General features: G+C 38.3%; 1 long non-coding RNA gene across 2 annotated transcripts in view; it reads right to left on the reverse strand.

The window, feature by feature from the left end:
* Positions 1 to 2,507: 2,507 nt before the first annotated feature.
* Positions 2,508 to 21,899, reverse strand: part of LOC105466169 (uncharacterized) — a 53,006-nt gene continuing 33,614 nt past the window's right edge. The window contains exons 3-5 of one of the 2 annotated variants that reach the window (XR_011607781.1): positions 8,043 to 8,514; positions 7,289 to 7,340; positions 2,508 to 3,626 (exon numbers count right to left, since the gene is read on the reverse strand). This is a non-coding gene — a long non-coding RNA (uncharacterized lncRNA). Of the gene's footprint in view, positions 3,627 to 7,288; positions 7,344 to 8,042; positions 8,515 to 21,899 lie in introns of both variants that reach the window. The other variant, XR_011607780.1, reaches the window with a different exon arrangement.

Genomic DNA, 21,899 nt, shown 5'->3' on the forward strand with positions numbered 1-21,899 from the left:
TTCCAAGATTTTTTGGTAAACCCCTTATCACTCAAGCCTTTTGACAAAAGAATCACAGAACTTGAATTGAAAATTAATAATCATAATTCTGGATGCTGCAGTTAGCTCAGATATAATAATATATACCTACAAGACATTAAATCTTAGGTACATTAAAATTTACATCAAATGATTCCAAAAATGAGTATAAATAATTCAACTTTAACATTAAATCTTAGTTAGCATCAACTGAACTGGCCTATCTTGGGAAATAACCATTGAAGTCCTCTAGAGGCACTGTTGTGTCAGAGGGTTGAAAGTATCAAGTCCGAAATCAGAACGTATTCAAGTACAGCTTCACTTTGTATTAGCTATAAGACCTGGAACACCTTAGTTAACTTTCCTAATCCTCAATGATCCTTCTGAAAAATGAAATATAATAGTACCTACTTCATAGGGTTTTTGTGAGGACTAAGTGAAATGTTATGTATCATATGCATAAAGTATTTAATACAGTGTTTGTACATGGTATGTCTAAATATTCACTATTAGTGGTTTTTATGCATATTTTATTTTTCTAAAAAAAAATAGTATTCTACTAAACACATGTGTGGGGGTAACACCGATTTAAACAAAATTAACTTCTAATCCTAAGCATCAAACACAGTACCCTTTATATGATGGTTGTGTAAAAGATGTTTATTTTATTTTATTATCTTTTTTTGTGTGTGATGGAGTCTCTCTGTGTTGGCAAGCTGGAGTGCAATGGTGCAATCTCAGCTCATGCAACCTCCATCTCCCGGATTCAACATTCTCCTGCCTCAGCCTCCCGAGTAGCTGGGACTACAGGTGCCCACTACCATGCCCGGCTAATTTTTGTATAAGTAGAGACAGTGTTTCGCTGTGTTAGCCAGGATGGTCTCGATCTCTTGACCTCATGATCTGCCCGCCTTGGCCTCCCAAAGTGCTGGGATTATAGGCGTGAGCCACTGCGCCTGGCCAAAGATGTTTATTACTAAAAATGAAGGATAAATGATTAAATCAGAGTCTTCTAAGCCTATAGGTTAAGTCTTTGGGGGTTTTTAAGTTAGTGGCAGAAATGAAGACTTTGCCTACCTCACATACATCCTACTAAAACAGAATAGGAATTCAGTTATCTAAATAAAGCTTAATATATTCCTGAAAAGAGCATCATAACCAAATTCCATGTTCCACTGGCATCAGAATGTCTTTGAATCTGCTTATTATCTTAAGCCACATTCCAATGAGCCCAAAGTGCCCTGTGAGGAAAAATAATTACTCAATTGCTAGTAGTTGGCAGATCTCCCATTAAAAAAAAAAAAAATAAAAGACTTTAAACTTGCCTTTGCATTCCTCATTTCAATACTAGTTAAATCAAAAGTGGATTGTGATTAAAATGGAGATATTTTTATGCACTAGCATTTACAGTATACGTTTTCTAAATCATATTATTTTTGGTATTGTTTAATGAAAGGTTTAGTTCTTCTTGGTTTTTCCCTTCCACATGAATTAGATTTTAAACTTTTCTTTCTCTAGTGAGGAAAATATTGTAGTTCTACACATACCCCTACAGCCCTAAATGACATATAATCTACTGATGACTTCACTGCTCCTCATTTGCAGACTTTACATTTGGAAAGTTCTTAAATGGAGAAGAATTACTGCCTAAAAACTCATCTATTTGTCTAAAGTATGCAAAGAATACGCCAGGTGCGATGGCTCACGCCTGTAATCCCAGCACTTTGAGAGGCCGAGGTGGGTGGATCACCTGAGGCCAGGCATTCGAGACCAGCTTGAAATGAAATGAAACCCCATCTCTACTAAAAATACAAAAAATTAGCTGGGCATGGTGGCAGGCGCCTGTAATCCCAGCTACTCGGGAGGCTGAAGCAGGAGAATCGCTTGAACCCAGGAGGCGGAGGTTGCGGTGAGCTGAGATCGCGCCACTGCACTCCAGCCTGGGCAACAAAAGCAAAACTGTCTCAAAAAAAAACAAAACAACAACCAAAAAAAACAAAGAATATAGAAGTTGGAAGTACAAATTTGTTCCAAATTCAGAGACACAAAAGTAGTGATTTGCTTTAAAAATTACATATTTAAAGAAAAGCAAAAAATGAAACGTCTCTAATTTGCAGCCAGCCATTCTTAGGGATTTCTAAGTATCTTTCTGGGTTGAATTTTAGAATATAGTTCCATAAACAAGAGAAACTTTTTTTTAAGTTTAAAAAAATTTTAGTGGTCAATCATGTAGTGCTCAAGCTTGGAGTAACCAGAGGGAAGTGAGATCCATCATTTATTCTCAGATTTGCCAAATATTGGCTATATGACTAGCATTGGGAGGAGGCTCCCAAGGGATTTTTCCTCATCTGTAACACAGGGATTGGGCTAAATGACCTCTAAAGTACTTTTTGGCGATATTACCCTATACTGGAAACAAAAAGATTGTGGGAAAATCTAAATCACTGTGAACTGAAAGGCAAGTGAAGGAAGCTGTTGATAGTAAAACATTCTGACATACCCAAGCTTTATTGAATGGAATCAGGCTATAATGAAAACAACATCTGGATGTGATTGTTTAAAACCAAATGCATAAAGGGGAATCCAAATTATGTTAGATGTTACACTGACTAACATCAGAAACTTGGGAAAAGAAACCATTTGACAGAAAAAAACAAGACAGAAATGGCCCATACGGAAAGAGTGGTTGCTATAAACCAGAGCATATTATTCAACATAAAGGAAATTAAAAGACGCTAAAGTCAAGGAAACTGACAAAGCCAGAAACGTGAACTATCCCATTAATACAACCCTTATGTTAGCCTAGTTGACTTCAAAATATTTTATTCTATCTATAATACAAATTTATATCTCCATGATAGTCTAAATGATAGGCATCACCCAGACAAGAGTTCTGTCTTTAAAGTGTTCAATTAGATTTACAACTGCATTTGTCCGTCTGTTGTACATCTTTGTCTGCCCTTTCCAGTAAAAACATTTATGGTGGTTACGGCTACTAAATGTTCCCAAGTTGAGAACATTTTCAATAGTGAGTTTAAATATTTGTTAAAATGTTCTTTTTCTCTAATTTGACAATATTGGAAATCTCCCTGGGGTCATTTTGATCAATACATCACTCAAAGTTCCACAACAGCAGGATCTTGTGAGGTGTATATCATGTCAAATGTAGAGAGAAAAAAAAAGCAAAAATAACTACCACTTATATCACTTATTGGGAACCCAATACATAAGCCCACCCTATAAGCCAAGATGTGTCAGGTGGGTGTTATCTTTGTATTATAGCTGAAAAAACTAAAGTGAAGTTCCAAAATATTAACTATTAACTAGCTTATTTAAAGTCATGAACCTGTCAAGTAGCAGGGTTAGAGCATGTACTCGGGTCTGTCAGTCTCCAGAGTCTATGCTTACTCCACTATGCCCTGCTGGAATTGACAGAGGCAGGATATAACATTATATATGCTTGCAAAATGTGTGAGCATGCATACAGGCACATTTCTCTGAGGCGAGGCTCCATTGCTTGAATCAACTTCTCGTAGAAGTCATGACCCCAAAAGGATTCAAAATTCCAACAGTGAATTCAGCAGATCCTGGCTGAATACCATTTCACTCTAGAAAAAATTAACAATAAAAGACAACTAGGTTCGAAGTACACATCCCATCACTTCACTTAAGTTCCCATCTGCATACTTTCTGTATACACAGTGCTCTAAAATTTACATAGCTTCTTGATCATCCTCACCACAGCCTTACTAGAACCTCCTGTTTTGCTCAGGAGGAAAGAGAGAATCAGAGAGAGTAGAAATTTCATGTGAGAGCACAGCACTAGCCAAGGCTGAACTTCTTCCTGGTCCACAGTTCAGATCTAGACCTCTTCCCGTGTGGAGCGTGGCATCCCTGGGAGCATGCCTTTGGGCGAGGCACCCAGGCACTCAGAGCCTCTGCTCTCTCTCTAGCTCTATCACTCTGAAATTACTGAGGCACTGCAATATGCTCTAGAAAATATTACAGAGTCAAGAAAAGGAATTCCTAATAATTCCTTCTGTCCAACAAAGAAGCTTATATATATAAGCTTAATCTCTTTTCCCTGATTAGGAACAAAGTGATTCTAAAGTAAAGTAACAAAATATTACCCCCACCCCAAAAAATGCCAGTTCTCTTCCCAGGCTACTAAAGGAGCCAACTACTCAGGAAAGCATTCTTGTTCCAACAGTTACCTACCAAAACCAAATTGCAACATTGATAGATGCCTAATTTATAAATCCACTTAGTCCCATATTTTTCTCACTCTTTCCAAAGTGTTTGTTATATATCTACATATCTTTTAGGCCCTGTTCAATTTCCAAAAATAGTTGAATGTTTTATTACAAGCTTACACATGCCAAATGTGCACAAACCTTATCAGTTGCTAACCCCAAAAAAGGGAGAGGGGGGCAAATTGGGAGGAATGGAGGGACACATATAGATATATATTGTAGAGTTACAGAGGTTTGATAACTTTTCTGGAGAGGACAGAGGAGAATAAGAGAAAGAAGAAAGAGAGAGACAGGGAGAGGGAGGGGAGAAGGGAAAGAAGGGAGAGGGGAGAGGGAGACACATTATTCTAGATAACCTACATGAAACCACAACTGTCAAGAAAGTAAAGCAGGCAAATTATTCCCTTTGTTAGATCTTCTCCATGGAGTTAGTCCACTTCCTTTCCTCCATCTGTTCTATGGCACAGAGTGGAGGCTATGTGCCTTGGGGCAAATGTTCAGGTTGGTGAACCTATACAGGCTGTGACCATATGCCTACTTGTCTATTTGTTCTTTAGCCAGTTTGAACAGCCCTGTTTAGATGATTTGGGAACCAGTGATCAAAGATATTGCTTCTTGTGCCATTACACATATTTCAATAAATCAAACTCTTCCAAAAGCTACCATTCCAGATTTCCAAGTTGAAAAGACAGAGAGATTGGCTCTAGTGTGTCGGGCCCGTGCCAGGGAGTTCCCCAGTCTCAGCATGACAGAAACATGATGTAGAATATCTTTTTTGCATGTCATCTACCAATGACCCCTGAACATTTTCAATGAGAGGATTTTAACACTTAGATTCATGCCTTTTACAGGTTAATGGCTATGCCTTTAACAAGTGCTCTTTAAATAAGAAAAAAAAAGGTAAAGCAGACTAATTTAAATCTTAAACAAATTGTGATGATTGCCTCTTAATAACAACACTCTCCCTTTAAGTTGTCCTTTAAGGTGACACCTCTAATCTCCTTAGGTCACACCCCTCTCTTTAACCTCCCTTCACAACTCAAATACATCATGCCTTTTCCTGTATAAACTTCCCTCGATCCAGCCTCCTGTTCCTGGGCTGTTTATAGAAACAGATAAAGAACTTACTTTGTTCTTTTACCCATATGGCACAAATGTGTCCAAAATCAAAGTCACAGGTCCCATGGGCAGAGAACAGAGGAAGGGAGGGAGAATGATTTATGATAGTCAAAGTGTGGGATGGTGCAGGAAGATAAGAGAATAAAGCAATTTCTTGCATGAGCCTTGTTCTCAAGGATGATTAAAAATAAATAGCTAATCTTTCCTTCTGCTTGAGTGAAAGACTTGTACTGACATGTGGGTGGAGAGAGAGACCATTACTTCTCATAAGTATTTTTGAAATCAAATCATTCAAAATAAATGTTTATTGAATATTTACTCTGTACATGAATTTATTAATAATTTCACCTTCTGTACTTGAACTAGTTCAGCTTTATCTCATGTTTAGCTGATTTTTGCCTTTTTTTCTTATCCCTCCTGGATTTTCCAACCTAGAGTTCTGCTCAACTCCTATTTTCTCATTTTATTCTAAGCTAATATAACATTTTATTAAACATTGGCTGTTAGGCATAGAAGCTTTTTCTCCACCCACATGTACACTGAGTAGTTGTTTGGGGTAGATGTTTACTAAGTTATGCTCTATAGCTCTTTATAAATCCTTTTACCAGCAAGCCAACTTAATGTGCAAGTTAAGGGCTTTGTGCAAACTTCAAGGTAAATTTGTTCTTCCCAAAAGCTTTCTCAAGAAGGCCCATACCTTCACGATTTTAAGAGCTGTAAACTTCCTTATGGTGTGACTGGGTCTTGAATTTCACTTGTATTCCTCAGAAGCACAGGGATATAAATGGAACACAAAACAGAAACTCAATAGATACATATTTAAATAGACTTTATTCCTTCCCTTTCTGGATGTTCTTTCTTTCTGGAAACTGAGCTCCTCTCTCTTTTTTTAGCTGGTATATGAAAGTGACTTTAATTAAGCTTTATGGGTAGGTACTATCAGAGGTTTGTCCAGCAAGTGTAACCCAACTTCATAAAAAACAAGGTAAATCTCTGTGTGTGTCTGCATGTGTGTATACGTGTGCATTAAATATAATGTATTACACATCATATAAAATTATAAGCAAGCAATCAAATATAAATAAACAAATCTAGCAATTTGTTATGGACTTAAGAAAGAAAACACATTTAAATGGCAGGCAGTGGAGCTGCAGGGCAAGGAATGAAAATGAGCCATGATGAATAAAAGAGTCCACAGAGAACACAGTCACATCCTCCCCCTGAGTCTAATAATGGGCACCTCCCTCAGACAGCCATGGTGAAAATTAAAGGAGATAATACACGTAAAGTGTTTGGAAGCACACCTAGCGCTCAGTAAGTGCTCAGTAAAGATTATTACTATGGGCCGGGCGCGGTGGCTCAAGCCTGTAATCCCAGCACTTTGGGAGGCCGAGACGGGCGGATCACGAGGTCAGGAGATCGAGAGCATCCTGGCTAATATGGTGAAACCCCGTCTCTACTAAAAATACAAAAAAAAACTAGCCGGGCGAGGTGGTGGGCGCCTGTAGTCCCAGCTACTCGGGAGGCTGAGGCAGGAGAATGGCGTAAACCCGGGAGGCGGAGCTTGCAGTGAGCTGAGATCCGGCCACTGCACTCCAGCCTGGGCGACAAAGCGAGACTCCGTCTCAAAAAAAAAAAAAAAAAAAAAAAGATTATTACTATGGAATTTTAGGTGCTTAATGTGTGCCTGTGAATAGGAGGTGCCGGGAATACAATGATGAATAAGAACAAGCACTTGTGGAGTGAAATAAACACAAAATAAAATATGTAAATATAATCATTTCACATTCTGCCAGTTCATATGGTGAAAAAACAAATAGAATGCCGAGAGCAAAAGTAATGAGCAGGCACGCCCCTCCATTGCATGACCGGGGAAGGGCTGAGGAAGGGATACTTACACTGGTTTGGGCACCTCAGCTGAGATGTCTTCCACTGTGACTTCTTGTGTTCCTTCTCCAAAAAAATTTTAAAAATTAATAAAACTTTTTAAATGTTGTCTTTCCCCCTTCTTTCATCATACCCTCAAAGTCACTTATAAATTCCATTCTTGTAGAATAGAACTACGTATTCCATATGAACCAAGCTCAGTTCACAGTGATCCCTGTATTTTTCTAACTAGTGACTACATGCTCTATTTTTTGGCCTCAGACAGATCTGGGTTGAAATCCCACTTCCTAGTTGTGTGTCTCTGGCCATTTCCTTCATCTGTAAAAAACGTGGAAAATAAAATCTCCTGCTTCATAGAGATATCATGGAGGTAAATGAGATATTTTAAGCTCTTTTTTTATTATCATTATTTTGAGACAGAGTCTCGCTCTATCACCTAGGCTGAAGTGCAGTGGCATGATATCTGCTCACTGCAACCTCCGCCTCCCAGATTCGAGTGATTCTCCTGCCTCAGCCTCCTCAGTAGCTGGAACTACAGGCACCCACCACCACGCCCAGTTAATTTTTTTGTATTTCTAGTAGAGATGGGGTTTCACCATGTTGGCTAGGCTAGCCTCAAACTCCTGACCTCAGGTGATCGGCCCGCTTCTGCCTCCCAAAGTGCTGGGATTATAGGTGTGAACCACCACACCCGGTCAGAAACAATTTAAGTTCTTTTCTCAGTTACTGACAGAGTTAAGTGCTCAATAAACAGGGAGTACTTACAATAAAAATTAGAACTTTATCAACAACTTTAGCAGGTTTACTCTCGAGCAACTGTGGCCATATTGCCCTTTCTGCTGTTCTTCCTAATTACACTTATTTCACCTTCATCAATCCAAACTCCTTCCAAAAGAAAAAAAAAGAAAAGAAATGGAAAATCAAATAAGTTATCCTCAAGTTCTCAGCTTTAAACTTGATTTGTGGACACGTTGAGGAGTTGTGTAGAGCCCATCTGGTTTATTTCCTTTATGTGAATATCAGTCTCCCCTATGTCACCAAGTAGTTGCTGGCCACTGAGACAGTCCATGCTGTTGGCTATATAAATGCTAAAGCTTCCAAATGCACAGCCTACAAAAAGCAAGGGAAATGAATCACTCTATAGAGTGTTGTTGATAGAGTGTTGAGCAGTATCTGATGTCCCAGCTCCACTTCTTCCAGTTTTGTTAGATGACGTCTTATTCTTTCACTTTTTTTTCTAAAACAAAACAAACAAACAAACAAATGCCAGTTATCACTGAAAGCCATTTTAATTCAAAGCCAACATTCACTCTTGCCATATATCATCACAGTGTACCTGAAGGCCATCACTCCCCTTTTGCAGTACATATTGACATCCCCTCAAACAGTTGCAGAATATTCTACCATGACTATAACAACAATATTAGTTCAACGATTGAAAATATTATCCAGTGCTTTTTTTTAATTTCAAGTTTTATTTTGGATTCAGAGAATATGTGTGCAGGTTTGTTACGGCATGATGCTGAGGTTTGGGGTATGAATGATCCCAACACCTGATAGTGAGCATAGTACCCAATAGGTAGTTTTTCAGTCCTTGCCCCTTTCTTTCTCTCTCCCCGTGCTAGTAGTTCCCAGTGTCTGTTGTTTCGATCTTTATATCTGTGTGTACCCGATGCTTAGCTTCCACTTATAACTGAGAACCTTGTCCAGTGCTATTTTATAGTGAAAATTCTACTTTGCTGCCATCAACTTACCAAGCCCCTGTACACACATAGGCAGTGGGTATAATTCCCTGACCCCAAATGATTTATAGAATACCCTTGCCAACAAGAGTTACTATTTTGGCCCTCTGGAACTTATCAAGGCTTTTTGGTGTCTATTTCCTCATACCATCTTCCCAGTTCTGTGAAGTATGGCAGCTGTCATAGTCCCCATTCACAGATGGAGAAAAATGAAATTGTAGAGCTATAGAGAATTTCCGAGAGCCACTATCAATAATATTTACTCTTTGCAAGTCACTCATTAACAGGCCATCTGAAAGAGTATAGCCTGGAAAGGTCCTCTCATTTTGATGAAATAGGAAGCAAACGTTTGCAAACAGTGTTCAGTTGGAATATGCATTTGCAAAGCAAAAAAGCTTATAGCACATATAGCACATATACCAGTGTAGTCCTCAGACTCATTGATCTTGCCTGGTTTGGTCATCCCATGAGATGAAAGCATGGAGAGAAAGAAGCCTGGATCACAGGTGAGAACCTCTTCCAGGTGAGTTACACTCTCCATGTGTAAAATCTGTCTCTCTTCTAGAAAGCCCCACCCCTGAGCCCAGCTGGCTGTTTCATGAATTCATGTTTCTGATCACAGGGGCAACTAAGTGAGGCAGTGTGAAGACCTCAAAGCAGACCCATCATCACTTCTGGAAGCTCCTCTATGCACATGCCCTTTTGCCTCTTGGCACAAATAAGGGGTAGAATCTTTCAAATACATCAGTAGAGAATACAAAATCTTTGCTCACAGAAGTCTTACCTTAAAAATAGAAACTCATAGTTCTTTTACATCACCATGAAGAGTAGACATTTTTAAAATACTATAGAACAGTGGTCCACAAACCACAGCCTGCCATCTGTTTTTATAAATAAAGTTTTATTGGAACATAGCCACGTCTATTCATTTACAGTTTGTCTATGGTTTTCATGCTGTAATGGCAGAGATTTTATGGCCCACAAAACCTAAAATATTTACTATCTGGCCTTTCACAGAACACATTTGCTGGCCCCTGCTATATAACATAGTCCCAGAGTTTGAGGCAGAACAGCATCCTTGCTTAAAGCATGGGCTCTGAAGTCAGTATTCGATGTTTAAAGCCTAGTTCTGCTGCCAAGTAACTGAAACTTTGAAAAAGTATTCAACTTCTCTAGGCCTCAGTGCCTTTATCTGTAAAACAGGAAGATTAACAGCATTTACTGGAGAAAAGTATTGTAAAGATTAATTGAAATAATATATCTAATGGGTTTAGAATACTGCCTGGCATAAAACATCATTACTAGCATCACATTGGCAACAGCTGTATCAACTTAACTCAAAGAGAAAAGATTCAGCTGAGTTTCAAATGGCACTTAAACATGCTTGTAAGATTTTCCAAGATTCATCACTGTGTTATACAAAGGGGGTTCTCAGCTTATTTCCAATGACAGGCAATAGGCTGACATAAATGACAGCTTAAGTACACAGCCGTTTTATATCCTTCTCTCACTCTATCCCCCAACCACTGCTTTTGATTTCAATAGCTTATGTCTACATATATCATACATTAGTCTGTACTCAGACATTCAGACTTCAAATTATTTGATCATCCAACTTGTCATTCCTCATGTTTTTCTTCCTCATCTCATCTCCCTTGGCCTTCTTTTCTTTTTTATTTCCAGTACTCATTACTTAATACTGATTCTACATCACCCACAAATTCTCTAGGTTGTGGAGAGTGCTGGAGAAAAGAACCCCAACACTTCTCCTCAAGCCAATGATACACGAATGTGAATGCCATAAAATCCCTAGTGAGCATATTTTAAATGCTACTGCAACCCACACAGAATCTGATTTCATAGGCCTGGGATGGGCCTAGAAGTTGCTTTGTTTAGTAGGAAGCATACGGCTGATTCTGACATAGGTCACCTGTGGATCACACTGCCCTTCTCTTCTTTCCCCCACTATCAAGAAAGGAGCTTTCTGAACTCAACACATGCATCTCATGTCCTCTTCTCTATGAAAAAACTGGTTTTTAGGCATTAGTGGTTGGGGGGGATGGGAGTGGGGTTAATATTTTTATGGACGTACATTGGTCACAACTATATGGTATGAATGGACTTAATGAAAATAAAACAGAACTTGATGCCTGTGAGTAAGATCAGTACAGATTTGCTGAGATGTGTAATGATGCATACCATGGACCAAAGGGTAAAGGTAAGCTCATAAGGCTTTTCAGCTGTATTTGGTACTTTGGAACATGAGGGTCTTCACAGATCAATTGAAACTATCCAGATGAACTACCTGATTTAGTAATAACAGGATTTTTTTTTCTGACTTCGCAAGTTTCAATTTATAACTCCAAGCTTGGGGAAACCATCTCAAGTTAAAGACTGGTTTTGAAAATCATTCTGTGCATCACCCCCTACTCAACGATGCAATGAATTATTGGGAATACGCTGAAGGCTTACAGCTCTGCCAAGATTTACTTCCTGTTTCTACTCAGGCTGGTTTAGTATTATTTTCCAATGTTCCAAAATTGCATGTCAGAATTTATTTGAAAACATAATAATTTGGAAGTGGATATCTTGCTAATTGGAGCATCTGTCTCTAGCTATAGCTCTTTTCTTCTCTTTGTAATATCCTAATTTACAATGATCATCTCACCTTCTCTTTGTAATGTCCTGATTTACAATTAGCAGATATTGCACAGTATTTGGGAATAATGCTGAAGCCTGTTCTGTCTCTGGAATAACATAAAGTCATGTGGGTTATGCGATTATTCTACTACCTAAGAATTATCTCTATAGTTTGTTCCCTGCTGGTTTGGTTGGTTGCCAAAGTGGTGATTTATATTTGCTTGCTTCTAGACTATGCTATTGCAGTGCTTTCATATGCAGACTGATTAGATTTTGTGCAAAACGAAATGAACACAGTTCACTTAATCAAATGTGTTACACGTCAGTCCCTGTTTTCTTAGGTTTCCTCATGACATCCATTTTGAGGTGAGATATAGAATCCATACCACTGAAATAAAAGCTCTAATTCCTATTGATTACTTTGAAGATTGTAAATCCTATGTTTCTAGAATTAAAATTATGTCTTACATCTGGCATAGGCAAAGAGATGTTGATATTTTGATAATTGGAGGTTTTATTCAAACAACCATATAAATCAGAACTGATTTTGTTACTGCTGACAGTTTTTGTGCAGTTGCCATTTAGGTTTCAACATTATATATACATGCAACCTTACTCTTAGAGTATTGGGCCCTTTAGGCTGCCTGGCATGAAGGAAATATGGTTCTGAAGAAGAAGGAGGTTTCTCACATAGTCTAACTTTTTTCCCCACGAAGCAAACCCACATCCAGCAACCCTGACTGAAAGCTGTTCTGCATCCCCCAGTTACCTTCAATGACTAAGAGTTCAGTACTTTAAATGCAGCTGATACCGCTGTGAAAAATTTCCAGTTGCTGATCCTTTCTTCCTTGTCAATAGGATCTCAAGTCTCCTTGTGGTAATTTCCAAGATGTACTGTAGTTTTACTTTTCTTTCTTCTGCAGCACTTGTTATAGACTGAATGTTTGTGTTTCCCAAAATTCCTGTGTTGAAACCCTTACCTCCAATGTGATGGTATGGTATGGTATTTGGAGACAGGGCCCTTGGGAGGTAATTAGGTCATGAGAGTGGAACCGTCGTGATGAGATTAGTAGTCCTTATAAGAAAAGACTACAGTTTGTGCTCTCTCTCCCTCCCTGTCCCTCTCCCTTGACTCCCTCCATTTCCCTCATTTTCTCTCCTTCCTTCTCCCCACCCACCCCTCTTCACCAAATAAGGAGACAAGTTGGCCAACTGTAAATCTGAAAGAGGATCTTCCCCAAGAACTCAACCATGCTGGCCCCTGATCTGCAACTTCCAGACTCCAGAACTGTGATAAATAAACATTGGTTGTTTAAGCCACCCAATCTATGGTATTTTGGTTATAGCAGCTACTATTAAGACACAAAGATTTCCACATGGTAACCATTCTAATAAAAAGACAATTAAATTTATCTGAAGCTCTTTCTCCAGACTAAGCCTGCCCAATTTCTTTGACTGTCCCTCACATTCATGATTCTCAAAGATTTTATTTTGTGCTCAGAGTTTTTAGGAATCACTTATCTTTACCAGTTTCTCTCCCTGCCACTAATCAGTCCATGTGATTCAGAAAATATTACTTTACCATTTCCCACCTTATAATAGACCTGCATAGGCTGATCCTTCCTACTCAAAAACTCTAGAATCTAAGAAATGCATAAAAGAAAATCAATGTAGAGAAAAAGATGAATCAGGCAAAGCACTCTGCACAATTCCATGGGAGAAAAAAAAAAACATTAAATTTTGACCAGGTGCAGTGGCTCACCCCTGTAATCCCAGCACTTTGGGAGGCTGAGGTGGGAGGATCATTTGAGGTCAGGAGCTCGAGACCAGCCTGGCCAACATGGTGAAACCCCGTTTCTACTAAAAATGCAAAAATTAGCCAGGCAGTGGTGGCACATGCCTGTGATCCCAGCTACTCAGGAGGTTAAGGCAGGAGAACACTTGAGCCTGGGAGGCGGAGGTTGCAGATGGTGCCACTGCATTCCAGCCTGGGCAACAGAGTGAGGCCTTGTCTCAAAAACAAAAACAAAAACAAAAACAAAACAAAACACAGTAACTTTCATGTATATACCCAAAATGGTTAATGACTCAAGCTTCCTATTTATTTCCTAACAGAATGGGCATACAGTTTGAAAGGATATGACTCAAATGATAATAATAATTATTCTGGGGTAAAAGTATTATATTAATAGATACTTTCTTTGTTGTTTCTGCTTATTTAGAAGGCCTAATTTTTTCTACACTAAGCTAGCAATGTTTATGTAAATCTTTTTAAGGCAGTCATAAGCAAGACCAACTATTCTTAAACAGATTTGCCAATTAATTATTATGGGATAGATAACTTCCAAATGTTCAAACTCTGGGCATTAAAAAAACTTGGAAACCACATGTTAAAACTTTTTTGTATAAAGCAATGATTGTTTTATAATTGAGGAGGAATCATGAGAAATTATCTATGACCCTAGAGTAAAGGCAAGAATTTTGAACAAATAATTCATCTGAAACATTTAGGCAAAAGCACTGCCTCTGGCTACATTGTTTTAAATCCATTTCTTGTGAAACCTTAATGTGGAAGATAACACATACAATGGTGTTAGCCTACGGTAACACACAACAGAAAATGTATTATTAAACATGGAATACTTATAAGCATCCTTACACGAAAATGCCCAAAGTAGCTGCCTAAATTGAGACATCTAGAAAATGAAAGCATTATGTGTTGACCTGGGATAATTTGCTATGATGCTGGTGATTTTCTATTCATTTTCTTCAGTACTTTTCAAAGACTATTGTACTTAAAAACCAAATTGCTGGTACCATGCAATTTGAAAAAAAAAAAAATACATCAAGTACACAAATTACCGGAGAAAAATGCTTCCTGTATTTTCCAACCAAGTTAGATCCACAGAAAATGTCATGTCAAAATCCTGCAGGGTCATCCTTTATATATTTGTGGATGAATTTATTACCTTATTACCCAGACCATCCCCATTATAGAGCAAAAGTACTGCCTGTGTAATGGAAGCTTATGCAAACATTGATTTCTCGTGGTTAACTTCCAGGCGTCTTCAGATTATTCTTGTGCACTCTCAGAGCTTATCTCTTCACCCAGCAGCAGACAAGCAAGTTAATACACAGCGTGCGTGTGTCCATTTCCGTTGACACAATGCACAGGCTATCAGTCGCTATTAATTCCAGGAGGGTAAGGGCAGGGCAGAGGGCAGGCAAAGAGGAATCTCAGCGAAACAGTAAAAAGAATATGCGCTGTCGGATCTCTTTTTGTCGAACAGTTCAGTTGTGCACCACTGATCTTTTAAAGTCTGTGTTTGCACTACCTTCAATTACTTGCTGAAAGCAGCCCAGATTGGCTTGTACATGTCATTGTTTGTATAGCATGGAAACATGAATTAAATCTGTCAGTCTTTTGATCTGCATGCCAAGTCAACAGTGTACTCATTGTAAGGACTTACCAAAAAAAAAAAAAAAAAAAAAAAAAAAAAAAAAAAATTCACCTCCCTGTGTTCTTCCACGAAGAAGAGAAGGAACAATTTTTGCCCTTTTGCTTTTTTTTTTTTAAGTGTCATTTATTTGTCAGTAGGAAAAAAAAAAAAACCTTGTCAGATACAGTTCTTAATTATAGATTTTGAGGTCTGTGAAGGCTTGTGTTACCTCTTTCTATTGAGTATGTAGCCACACGAGTAACAGAGAAAAGTAAAGAGTAACACAAGGAAAATCCTGTTTCGCACAGGTCCTGGTACAGGTGAAATTCCTTCTCTTGGAATTTTTTATAAAAATGAAGTTCTGGAAGCAGACAGAACATCAGACAATCTTTTGGGAAGAAAACAGAGAAGACACTGATCTCCATTCAAGCTGAAGTTCAACATTAAGGAAAAAAAAGAAGCTCTACCGGACAAATTAAGTTGGTACTCTTGATTCTGTTTAATCCTCAAAAACAAACACCTTATATATCAAATGTTTCAACAAAGACAAAAATTATTTCTAAATCATATCTTTGAAATAAAAAATATGGAAGACTAGGAATAAAAGTTCCTTGGCTTTTTAAAATTTACCTTCTGTTGTGCTTAATATGAACGGAAAGAAGATACGTGCAAAAACTTTACATTTTAATAGCCATAAATAACTAGAAGATGGATTCCATTGATAGTTGAATAATCCTTAAACCTTAGTTTACTAACTGTTCCTTAAGTACCTAATAAGTAGAAGATTGATCCTATCTAGCCATTAGAGGTGAAAAAGGATGGAGAAAAAGTTCTGAAGGAAAACAGAGCAAATTGGAGAAAGGATCTCAATAGTAATTTATATTATCAAACACTGAATAACAGAGTAAGTTCTTTATGTTTAACGTTCATTTTGAATTAATAATGAATCCTTTTCCCCACAAAACAAAGTGGAGGTTCCAGCATGGAAAGTTAGGGAATTTATCTCTGAAGCTTTGGGGTGAACATCATTAACAGAGGCTACATTTGTTTTATTTTAGAAGCTTGAAAGGACTCTCCCATATGACCAACAATTAATCCAAACCAACGATGTGCTGAAAAATCACTATGACCATAATTGGAAGTCACCACAAGAAGTTATCTCTTTTAGGCTGAGATGGGAACAAAGACGCTACTGAATGTGTTGTCTTGGGTCTTTTTGTCTGGCTGACCTTACTGTAGATGAAAAATCGGTGACAGCTGTAGCTGTGAACAGCACAAAGATCTCTCTCAGTATTCTGTATAACACACACACTCCAGCTTGCTTTGCTTTGTTTCCAGAGGCATTTTATTCTCAAGTTTCAAAGCTGAGAGGCAAGAAAAAGTGCCAATTGAAAGTCAAAAACAAAACAGTGAGGAGATATACTTTAATAGATTCATCTGCATCGCTTTGTTAGTATTCTGTGATTCAGACCTCCATTTTTCCATCACTCAAATGAAGTACATCTGAGTCACATAAAGACATCATCTCTGAATAATAAATTGTCATAAGAGGGCGAATAGTTTTGGGTTTCCAATTCCAGCAAATAAAGTTTGCAAGTAGCAATGGAAGAGTTGCAGGTTTTGTTTGGGCTGGTTCTAGTGCCAGCCCCCAGTGTTTGATTATGTATGTAAACCAAATACTTCATTCCTCTGAAGTGGCGTAGAAATCCCATGAGATCATGCTTTCAAACACATTTCCAGCATTTCCTGCTTTTAAACAGGCCAGCAATATCATGTGAATACATTCTGTGTTTCTTCTCTTTCTCTCTCTCTTTACCTCTCTCTCTCTCTCTCTCTGTCTCTCTCACCCTCCCTCTCGTGTGTGTTGTTTCCGTTCACATGTTCTGGCCAGAACTTAAAGCAACATGAATCTGAAAAATAGTCTTTGTGCTTTCTGTCAGTCATCAATGCCAACATTTGAACTAACTTGCTAAACATCACATATCTGAATTTCCTCATATAGGGACAGGAAGTATTGTAAGTATTTGGTCTGACTGAGATTTTGAGGCATATACAATTTCATGATTAATAATATATTAGTCATCATATTAATGAACAGATTCTTAGTGAATTAACACCTAGGGGTTAAAGGTGTACTTAAAAAAACATAGACTGGCCCACATAAAATCAGGAAACTTCGAGTCTGAATATGAAGGTGATGCTATTTTCCATGTCTTGATGGAAGGCCAAAACCATAATGAAAAGATGCATCCGTGTAAGTGGAGGCATCCATATAAGCAAAGCCAAAAATCTGGCTTTTAATGAGGGCAGTAGCCACCATGTTAGTGGTACTGTTCTCTACGTGCCACGATCAGCATCACAGTATTGATTTAATATGCAGCCAAGAAACTACCAGCCAAGATTCTGGGAAATCTTGCTATAGCATACCATTTTCAACAGTTGAGATGGATTGAGGTCTGATAGTTTAGTAGTTACAAATTTGGAATGTGGATCCATACAGACCTGAGTTTAAGTCTCAATTCTGTCATTTACTGGCTGTGTGGCCTTGGGCAAATTACCTTACTCTCTGTGTAACCCACAGGCACAGAGTAGGAAAAAAAAAAAATGCTTTACAAGTTTGCACAAGAGAACGTTTGAGTTAGCTAGAAGGATTAAGAAAGAGAATTCCTATAAAGCACTGGCAGGTAGAATGTGCTCAACAGCCTGCAACGACTGTTTACTTATTATTAATTATTATTATTGAATTAAAGCTTCCACCTGCTATCAGTTTTCCCCTGGGAAATGTGGTTTAATGATTTATCCCAGAGTAGTCTTTCACACTGAGTAAAACTTCCAGTGGCTTTTCAAGGGGAGATCCAAGCAGAGGGAAGCAAGAAGAATAATCTGTGAGGAAGAAAGTAAAGGTTTGAGGGAAAGCTGTACTCATCAACGACTGTGATGTTGACTTTGAACCTGTCCACCAAAGTGCTACAATTAAGCTTCAGCCATTGAACTTTAAGCTAGGACAGGAAACTAGAGGAATCTCTTAGACATTTGCCCACTTGCCACTCCAGAGATACTGGGGATGACTGGTAGAATTCTCATTGCTTTAGAAACAGAGAGAAATAATGAGAGAACCACAGGTGGGCAAAATCTCAGCTCCATAAAGACTATGCAGAGTTGTAGAAAAGTACAAGTGAAGTGAGCAAGGGGTAACTTCAAAACCCCTGTTGGTAAGAAATTCTAGGCTCTACCTTCTAATGTCACTCTTGAAAGCAGAACTCTGGAGCCTCAATGACACACTGCACATACACATTCACACTTACACATGCACACTCACATGCAATCACAATTGCCCTTATGATTTAGGAAATGGTTCCAGCACAACCATTTACTTTACAAATAGGGAGCTTAAAATCTAAAGCTAAGGATTTGACCCCAAGCTAATACTTAGCACACACACACTTTATATCAGTAGTTAGCCCAGAAACACTTTATGATATAATACCTAATAGCTCACTAAATGGCTTTTCGGTAATATTAAAATATAATCAGTGAATGTCAAGCCAGTAAACAGCAACAATATTACACCTAGTTGTTCAAGCCAAAAAAAAAAAAATGCCTTATCCTTTGCTACATCAAAACTGTTGGCATTCCTATTTTCTCTGCTTCAAAATAGATTCCAAATCTGGCCACGTCTCACCGTCTCTATTCCTACTACCCTAGGCCACGTGGCAGTATTTCTTTCCTTGTCTCCCGGCTTCTTCTCTCACACTTTTAGAATCCATACCTTACGCAGCAGCCAAAGAAATTTGTTGAAATGTAAATCAGATCACATCCTTCCCATTAAGGTTAATAATTATTATAGGTCATTTAACACACTTACATCTTAGATTCACTACTTACTATCAGATCTCCATCATCCTCCCATCGCGTAGATAAGCTGAGTTGTCCTGCTGCTTTGCTTCCCAAACTCACCTCTTACTCCTCTTACTTCTGGCTTGCTTCTCTTAACTTCTGGCTTACTCCTCTTACTTCTGGCTCCTACATTGGGTCCTTTCCACATTCTGTTCCCTCTGCCTGGAACACTAGCTGATTTCCCTGTGGCTGTCTCCTTGATATTATCTGGGTCTCACTGGAAAGGACACTTCCTCACAGGGACCACTCAGAGAAATGATTGCCATCCTCAGTCATTATTGCATCCCCGCTTGCCTGGCTTCACAGCCCTCACTGCTGTTTGACAGTATCTTGGTCATTTCTTTGTCTCCCTGCTGCTTACTCTCTGCCTCCCCAAGTCTAGAATATAAGCCCAGTGAGGGCAGGAATTTCGTCTTATTTACTACTGAGAACAATGTCTGATACATATTTTTGCTGAATAAGCATGTGTTGAGTGCCTACTATGGACAAGTATGAGGGTAAGCTCTCTAGATGGATTACCTTATTGAATACTTCACCCAATTTTTGAGGTGGGTACAGTCCCTGTGTACACAGAGGGAATATGAAACAGAACAGTTAAGTCACTTGCCCAATCAGATGGCAATTGAATGATAATATCTGTAATTTATAAATCAAGTCTATTGACGTAAAATTTATTGACAGTAAGATGTTCTCATTTTAAGTGTGAAGACAGATTTTGACAAATCTATGAACCTAGGTAAACACAATTAAAAGATAGACTATTTTCATCAACCCAGAGGGTTCCCTCTGCCATTTCCAAAGTTGCCTCCCACCAACCCTTTCTCTGGCAATAAATGATCTGCTTTCTGTCATTATAGATTTAATACAGTATATACTTCCTTGTGACATCTGTAGTTAAACTCTTATTAGAAACCATACTCAGCTACTTTGTCCCTAAAGTCATTTCTAAAGTTGCCATTGTCTTTGATGCAGGAACAGGTGACATTCAGAAGTTTAGATCAAAATTCTATATATTCCAAAATTTTTATAATAAAGGCCAATTATGCCAACGTGTATATAAATTAATAAAAATAGGCCAAGCGCAGTGGCTCACGCCTGTAATCCCAGCACTTTAGGAAACCAAGGTGGACAGATCACCTAAAGTTGGGAGTTTGAGATCAGCCTGACCAATATGGAGAAACCCCATCTCTCCTAAAAATACAAAATTAGCCAGGCATGGTGGTGCATGCCTGTATTCCCAGCTATTCAGGAGGCTGAGGCAGGAGAATTGCTTGAACCAGGGAGGCACAGGTTGCAGTGAGCCAAGATCACACCATTGCACTCCAGCCTGGGCAACAAGAGTGAAACTCCATCTCAAAAAAAAAAAAATTAATAAAAATATACCAGCCATAACTTATTTAAGTTGAAAAACACTCAAAAATGAGACAAACTAGATTCAACTTCTGGTTTTTGCCTCTTACTAGGTTTTGTGGCCTTGGACCAGTTTTTCACATACCAAGCCTGTTTTCTCATCTGCATGAAAAATAGAGATTATTATAAACAGTGGCAGAGACGGTAAAAGGTTATGAGAGATCATGTAATTAACATAAAGTGCAGGTGTCTACACATAACAGGCCATTGATAGCCATAGTGCACTGCTCTTTCTATTCCAGAAGCTAGGCCATACTGCCTTAAATTCTTTTCAAAGTAGCACAATTGCCTATGGAAACTCAGGCATCTCTGTAAAGTAGATAAAGTAATTATCACTCAGATTGTTCACGTGGAGAAACCAAAGCAAGCAACAGTCAAAGCAACTTCCACAGGCTACAAACAGAGCTGTTGGCAGAGTGAGGTCAAGAACTCAAGATTTTTCTAAAGAATCTCAAAGTAATTCATGTACATTATTCATTGCCACTATAGTCCTGCTAAGCTGGTAGGAGGAAACTGCTGTCACTGCATTGGGTAAGTGGCGAATCTAAGACATAGGAGTGCTAAACGACCTATAAGAATTATTAATGTTAAACAATGACAGAGCCAGGACTAAAACCTGAGCCTATGGATTTGCCATTTTCTTAACACTGAACTTCCCTATCCCACAAACTTTTACACTGGAGCTCTACAAAGATGGATTACTGATCAGCACACTCAAAAAAATGAAGAGAACAGAGAGACAGAAGGGAAATGGAAAGAACTCTTAGGAAATTTGATGGAATAAAGATAAACACTGAAAATGGTAGAAGTTGTGAATATGGCCCATATGTTCTTCTGGAGCCTGAAATTACCAAGACAAATAGGTGGGAATATATGGCTGCTAGACAGACAATGTACCAGAGATATCCATCTAGGGATATAGTAATCAAAGTGTTATCAAGAAATGTGTCTTCAGATCATGGAGAATATGCTATTCTGATGATGACTCAGAAATTTCAAAATTCTTGGTTTGTGCCTGCATAAAATGAGCTATTGGCTTGAAACGGAACACAGAAGACAGACTTGCAATGCAGAAAAAATTTTACTCCTTTTTAACTAGCTCTTTGCAAAAGAATGTTATGATAGTTGGTGAAGAAGCACTTTCTAAAATAAGAATATCTGTTTTGGGCACAGAACAATTCTTAATATTTCCATGTTTTAAAAGCAGTAGTTTTCCAGCACTGTTTAAAAATTAATAGAGTATGATGTTCCAGAATTCTTGTGCCTCTTTTCTGAAGACAGACTGGGGAGGAGGCTTTTGCCAATATTAAGTCATGAGCTATATAAGGAATACCTCTTGAATTCTTGCTGGCACTGACTTAATTCTACTGTCTACATGATAACCTACATTTTTTTGCCCTTTAAGATACAGCAGAGTGAAAGCAATACCTTTATCTTTTTGATAGAGATAGAGAATTTCATTTTTTAGAAACATACTTTCTGAGAATTTCTAA

This window comes from Macaca nemestrina, chromosome 9 (assembly GCF_043159975.1).
Source record: "Macaca nemestrina isolate mMacNem1 chromosome 9, mMacNem.hap1, whole genome shotgun sequence".
NCBI classification, from domain to species: Eukaryota; Metazoa; Chordata; class Mammalia; order Primates; family Cercopithecidae; genus Macaca; species Macaca nemestrina.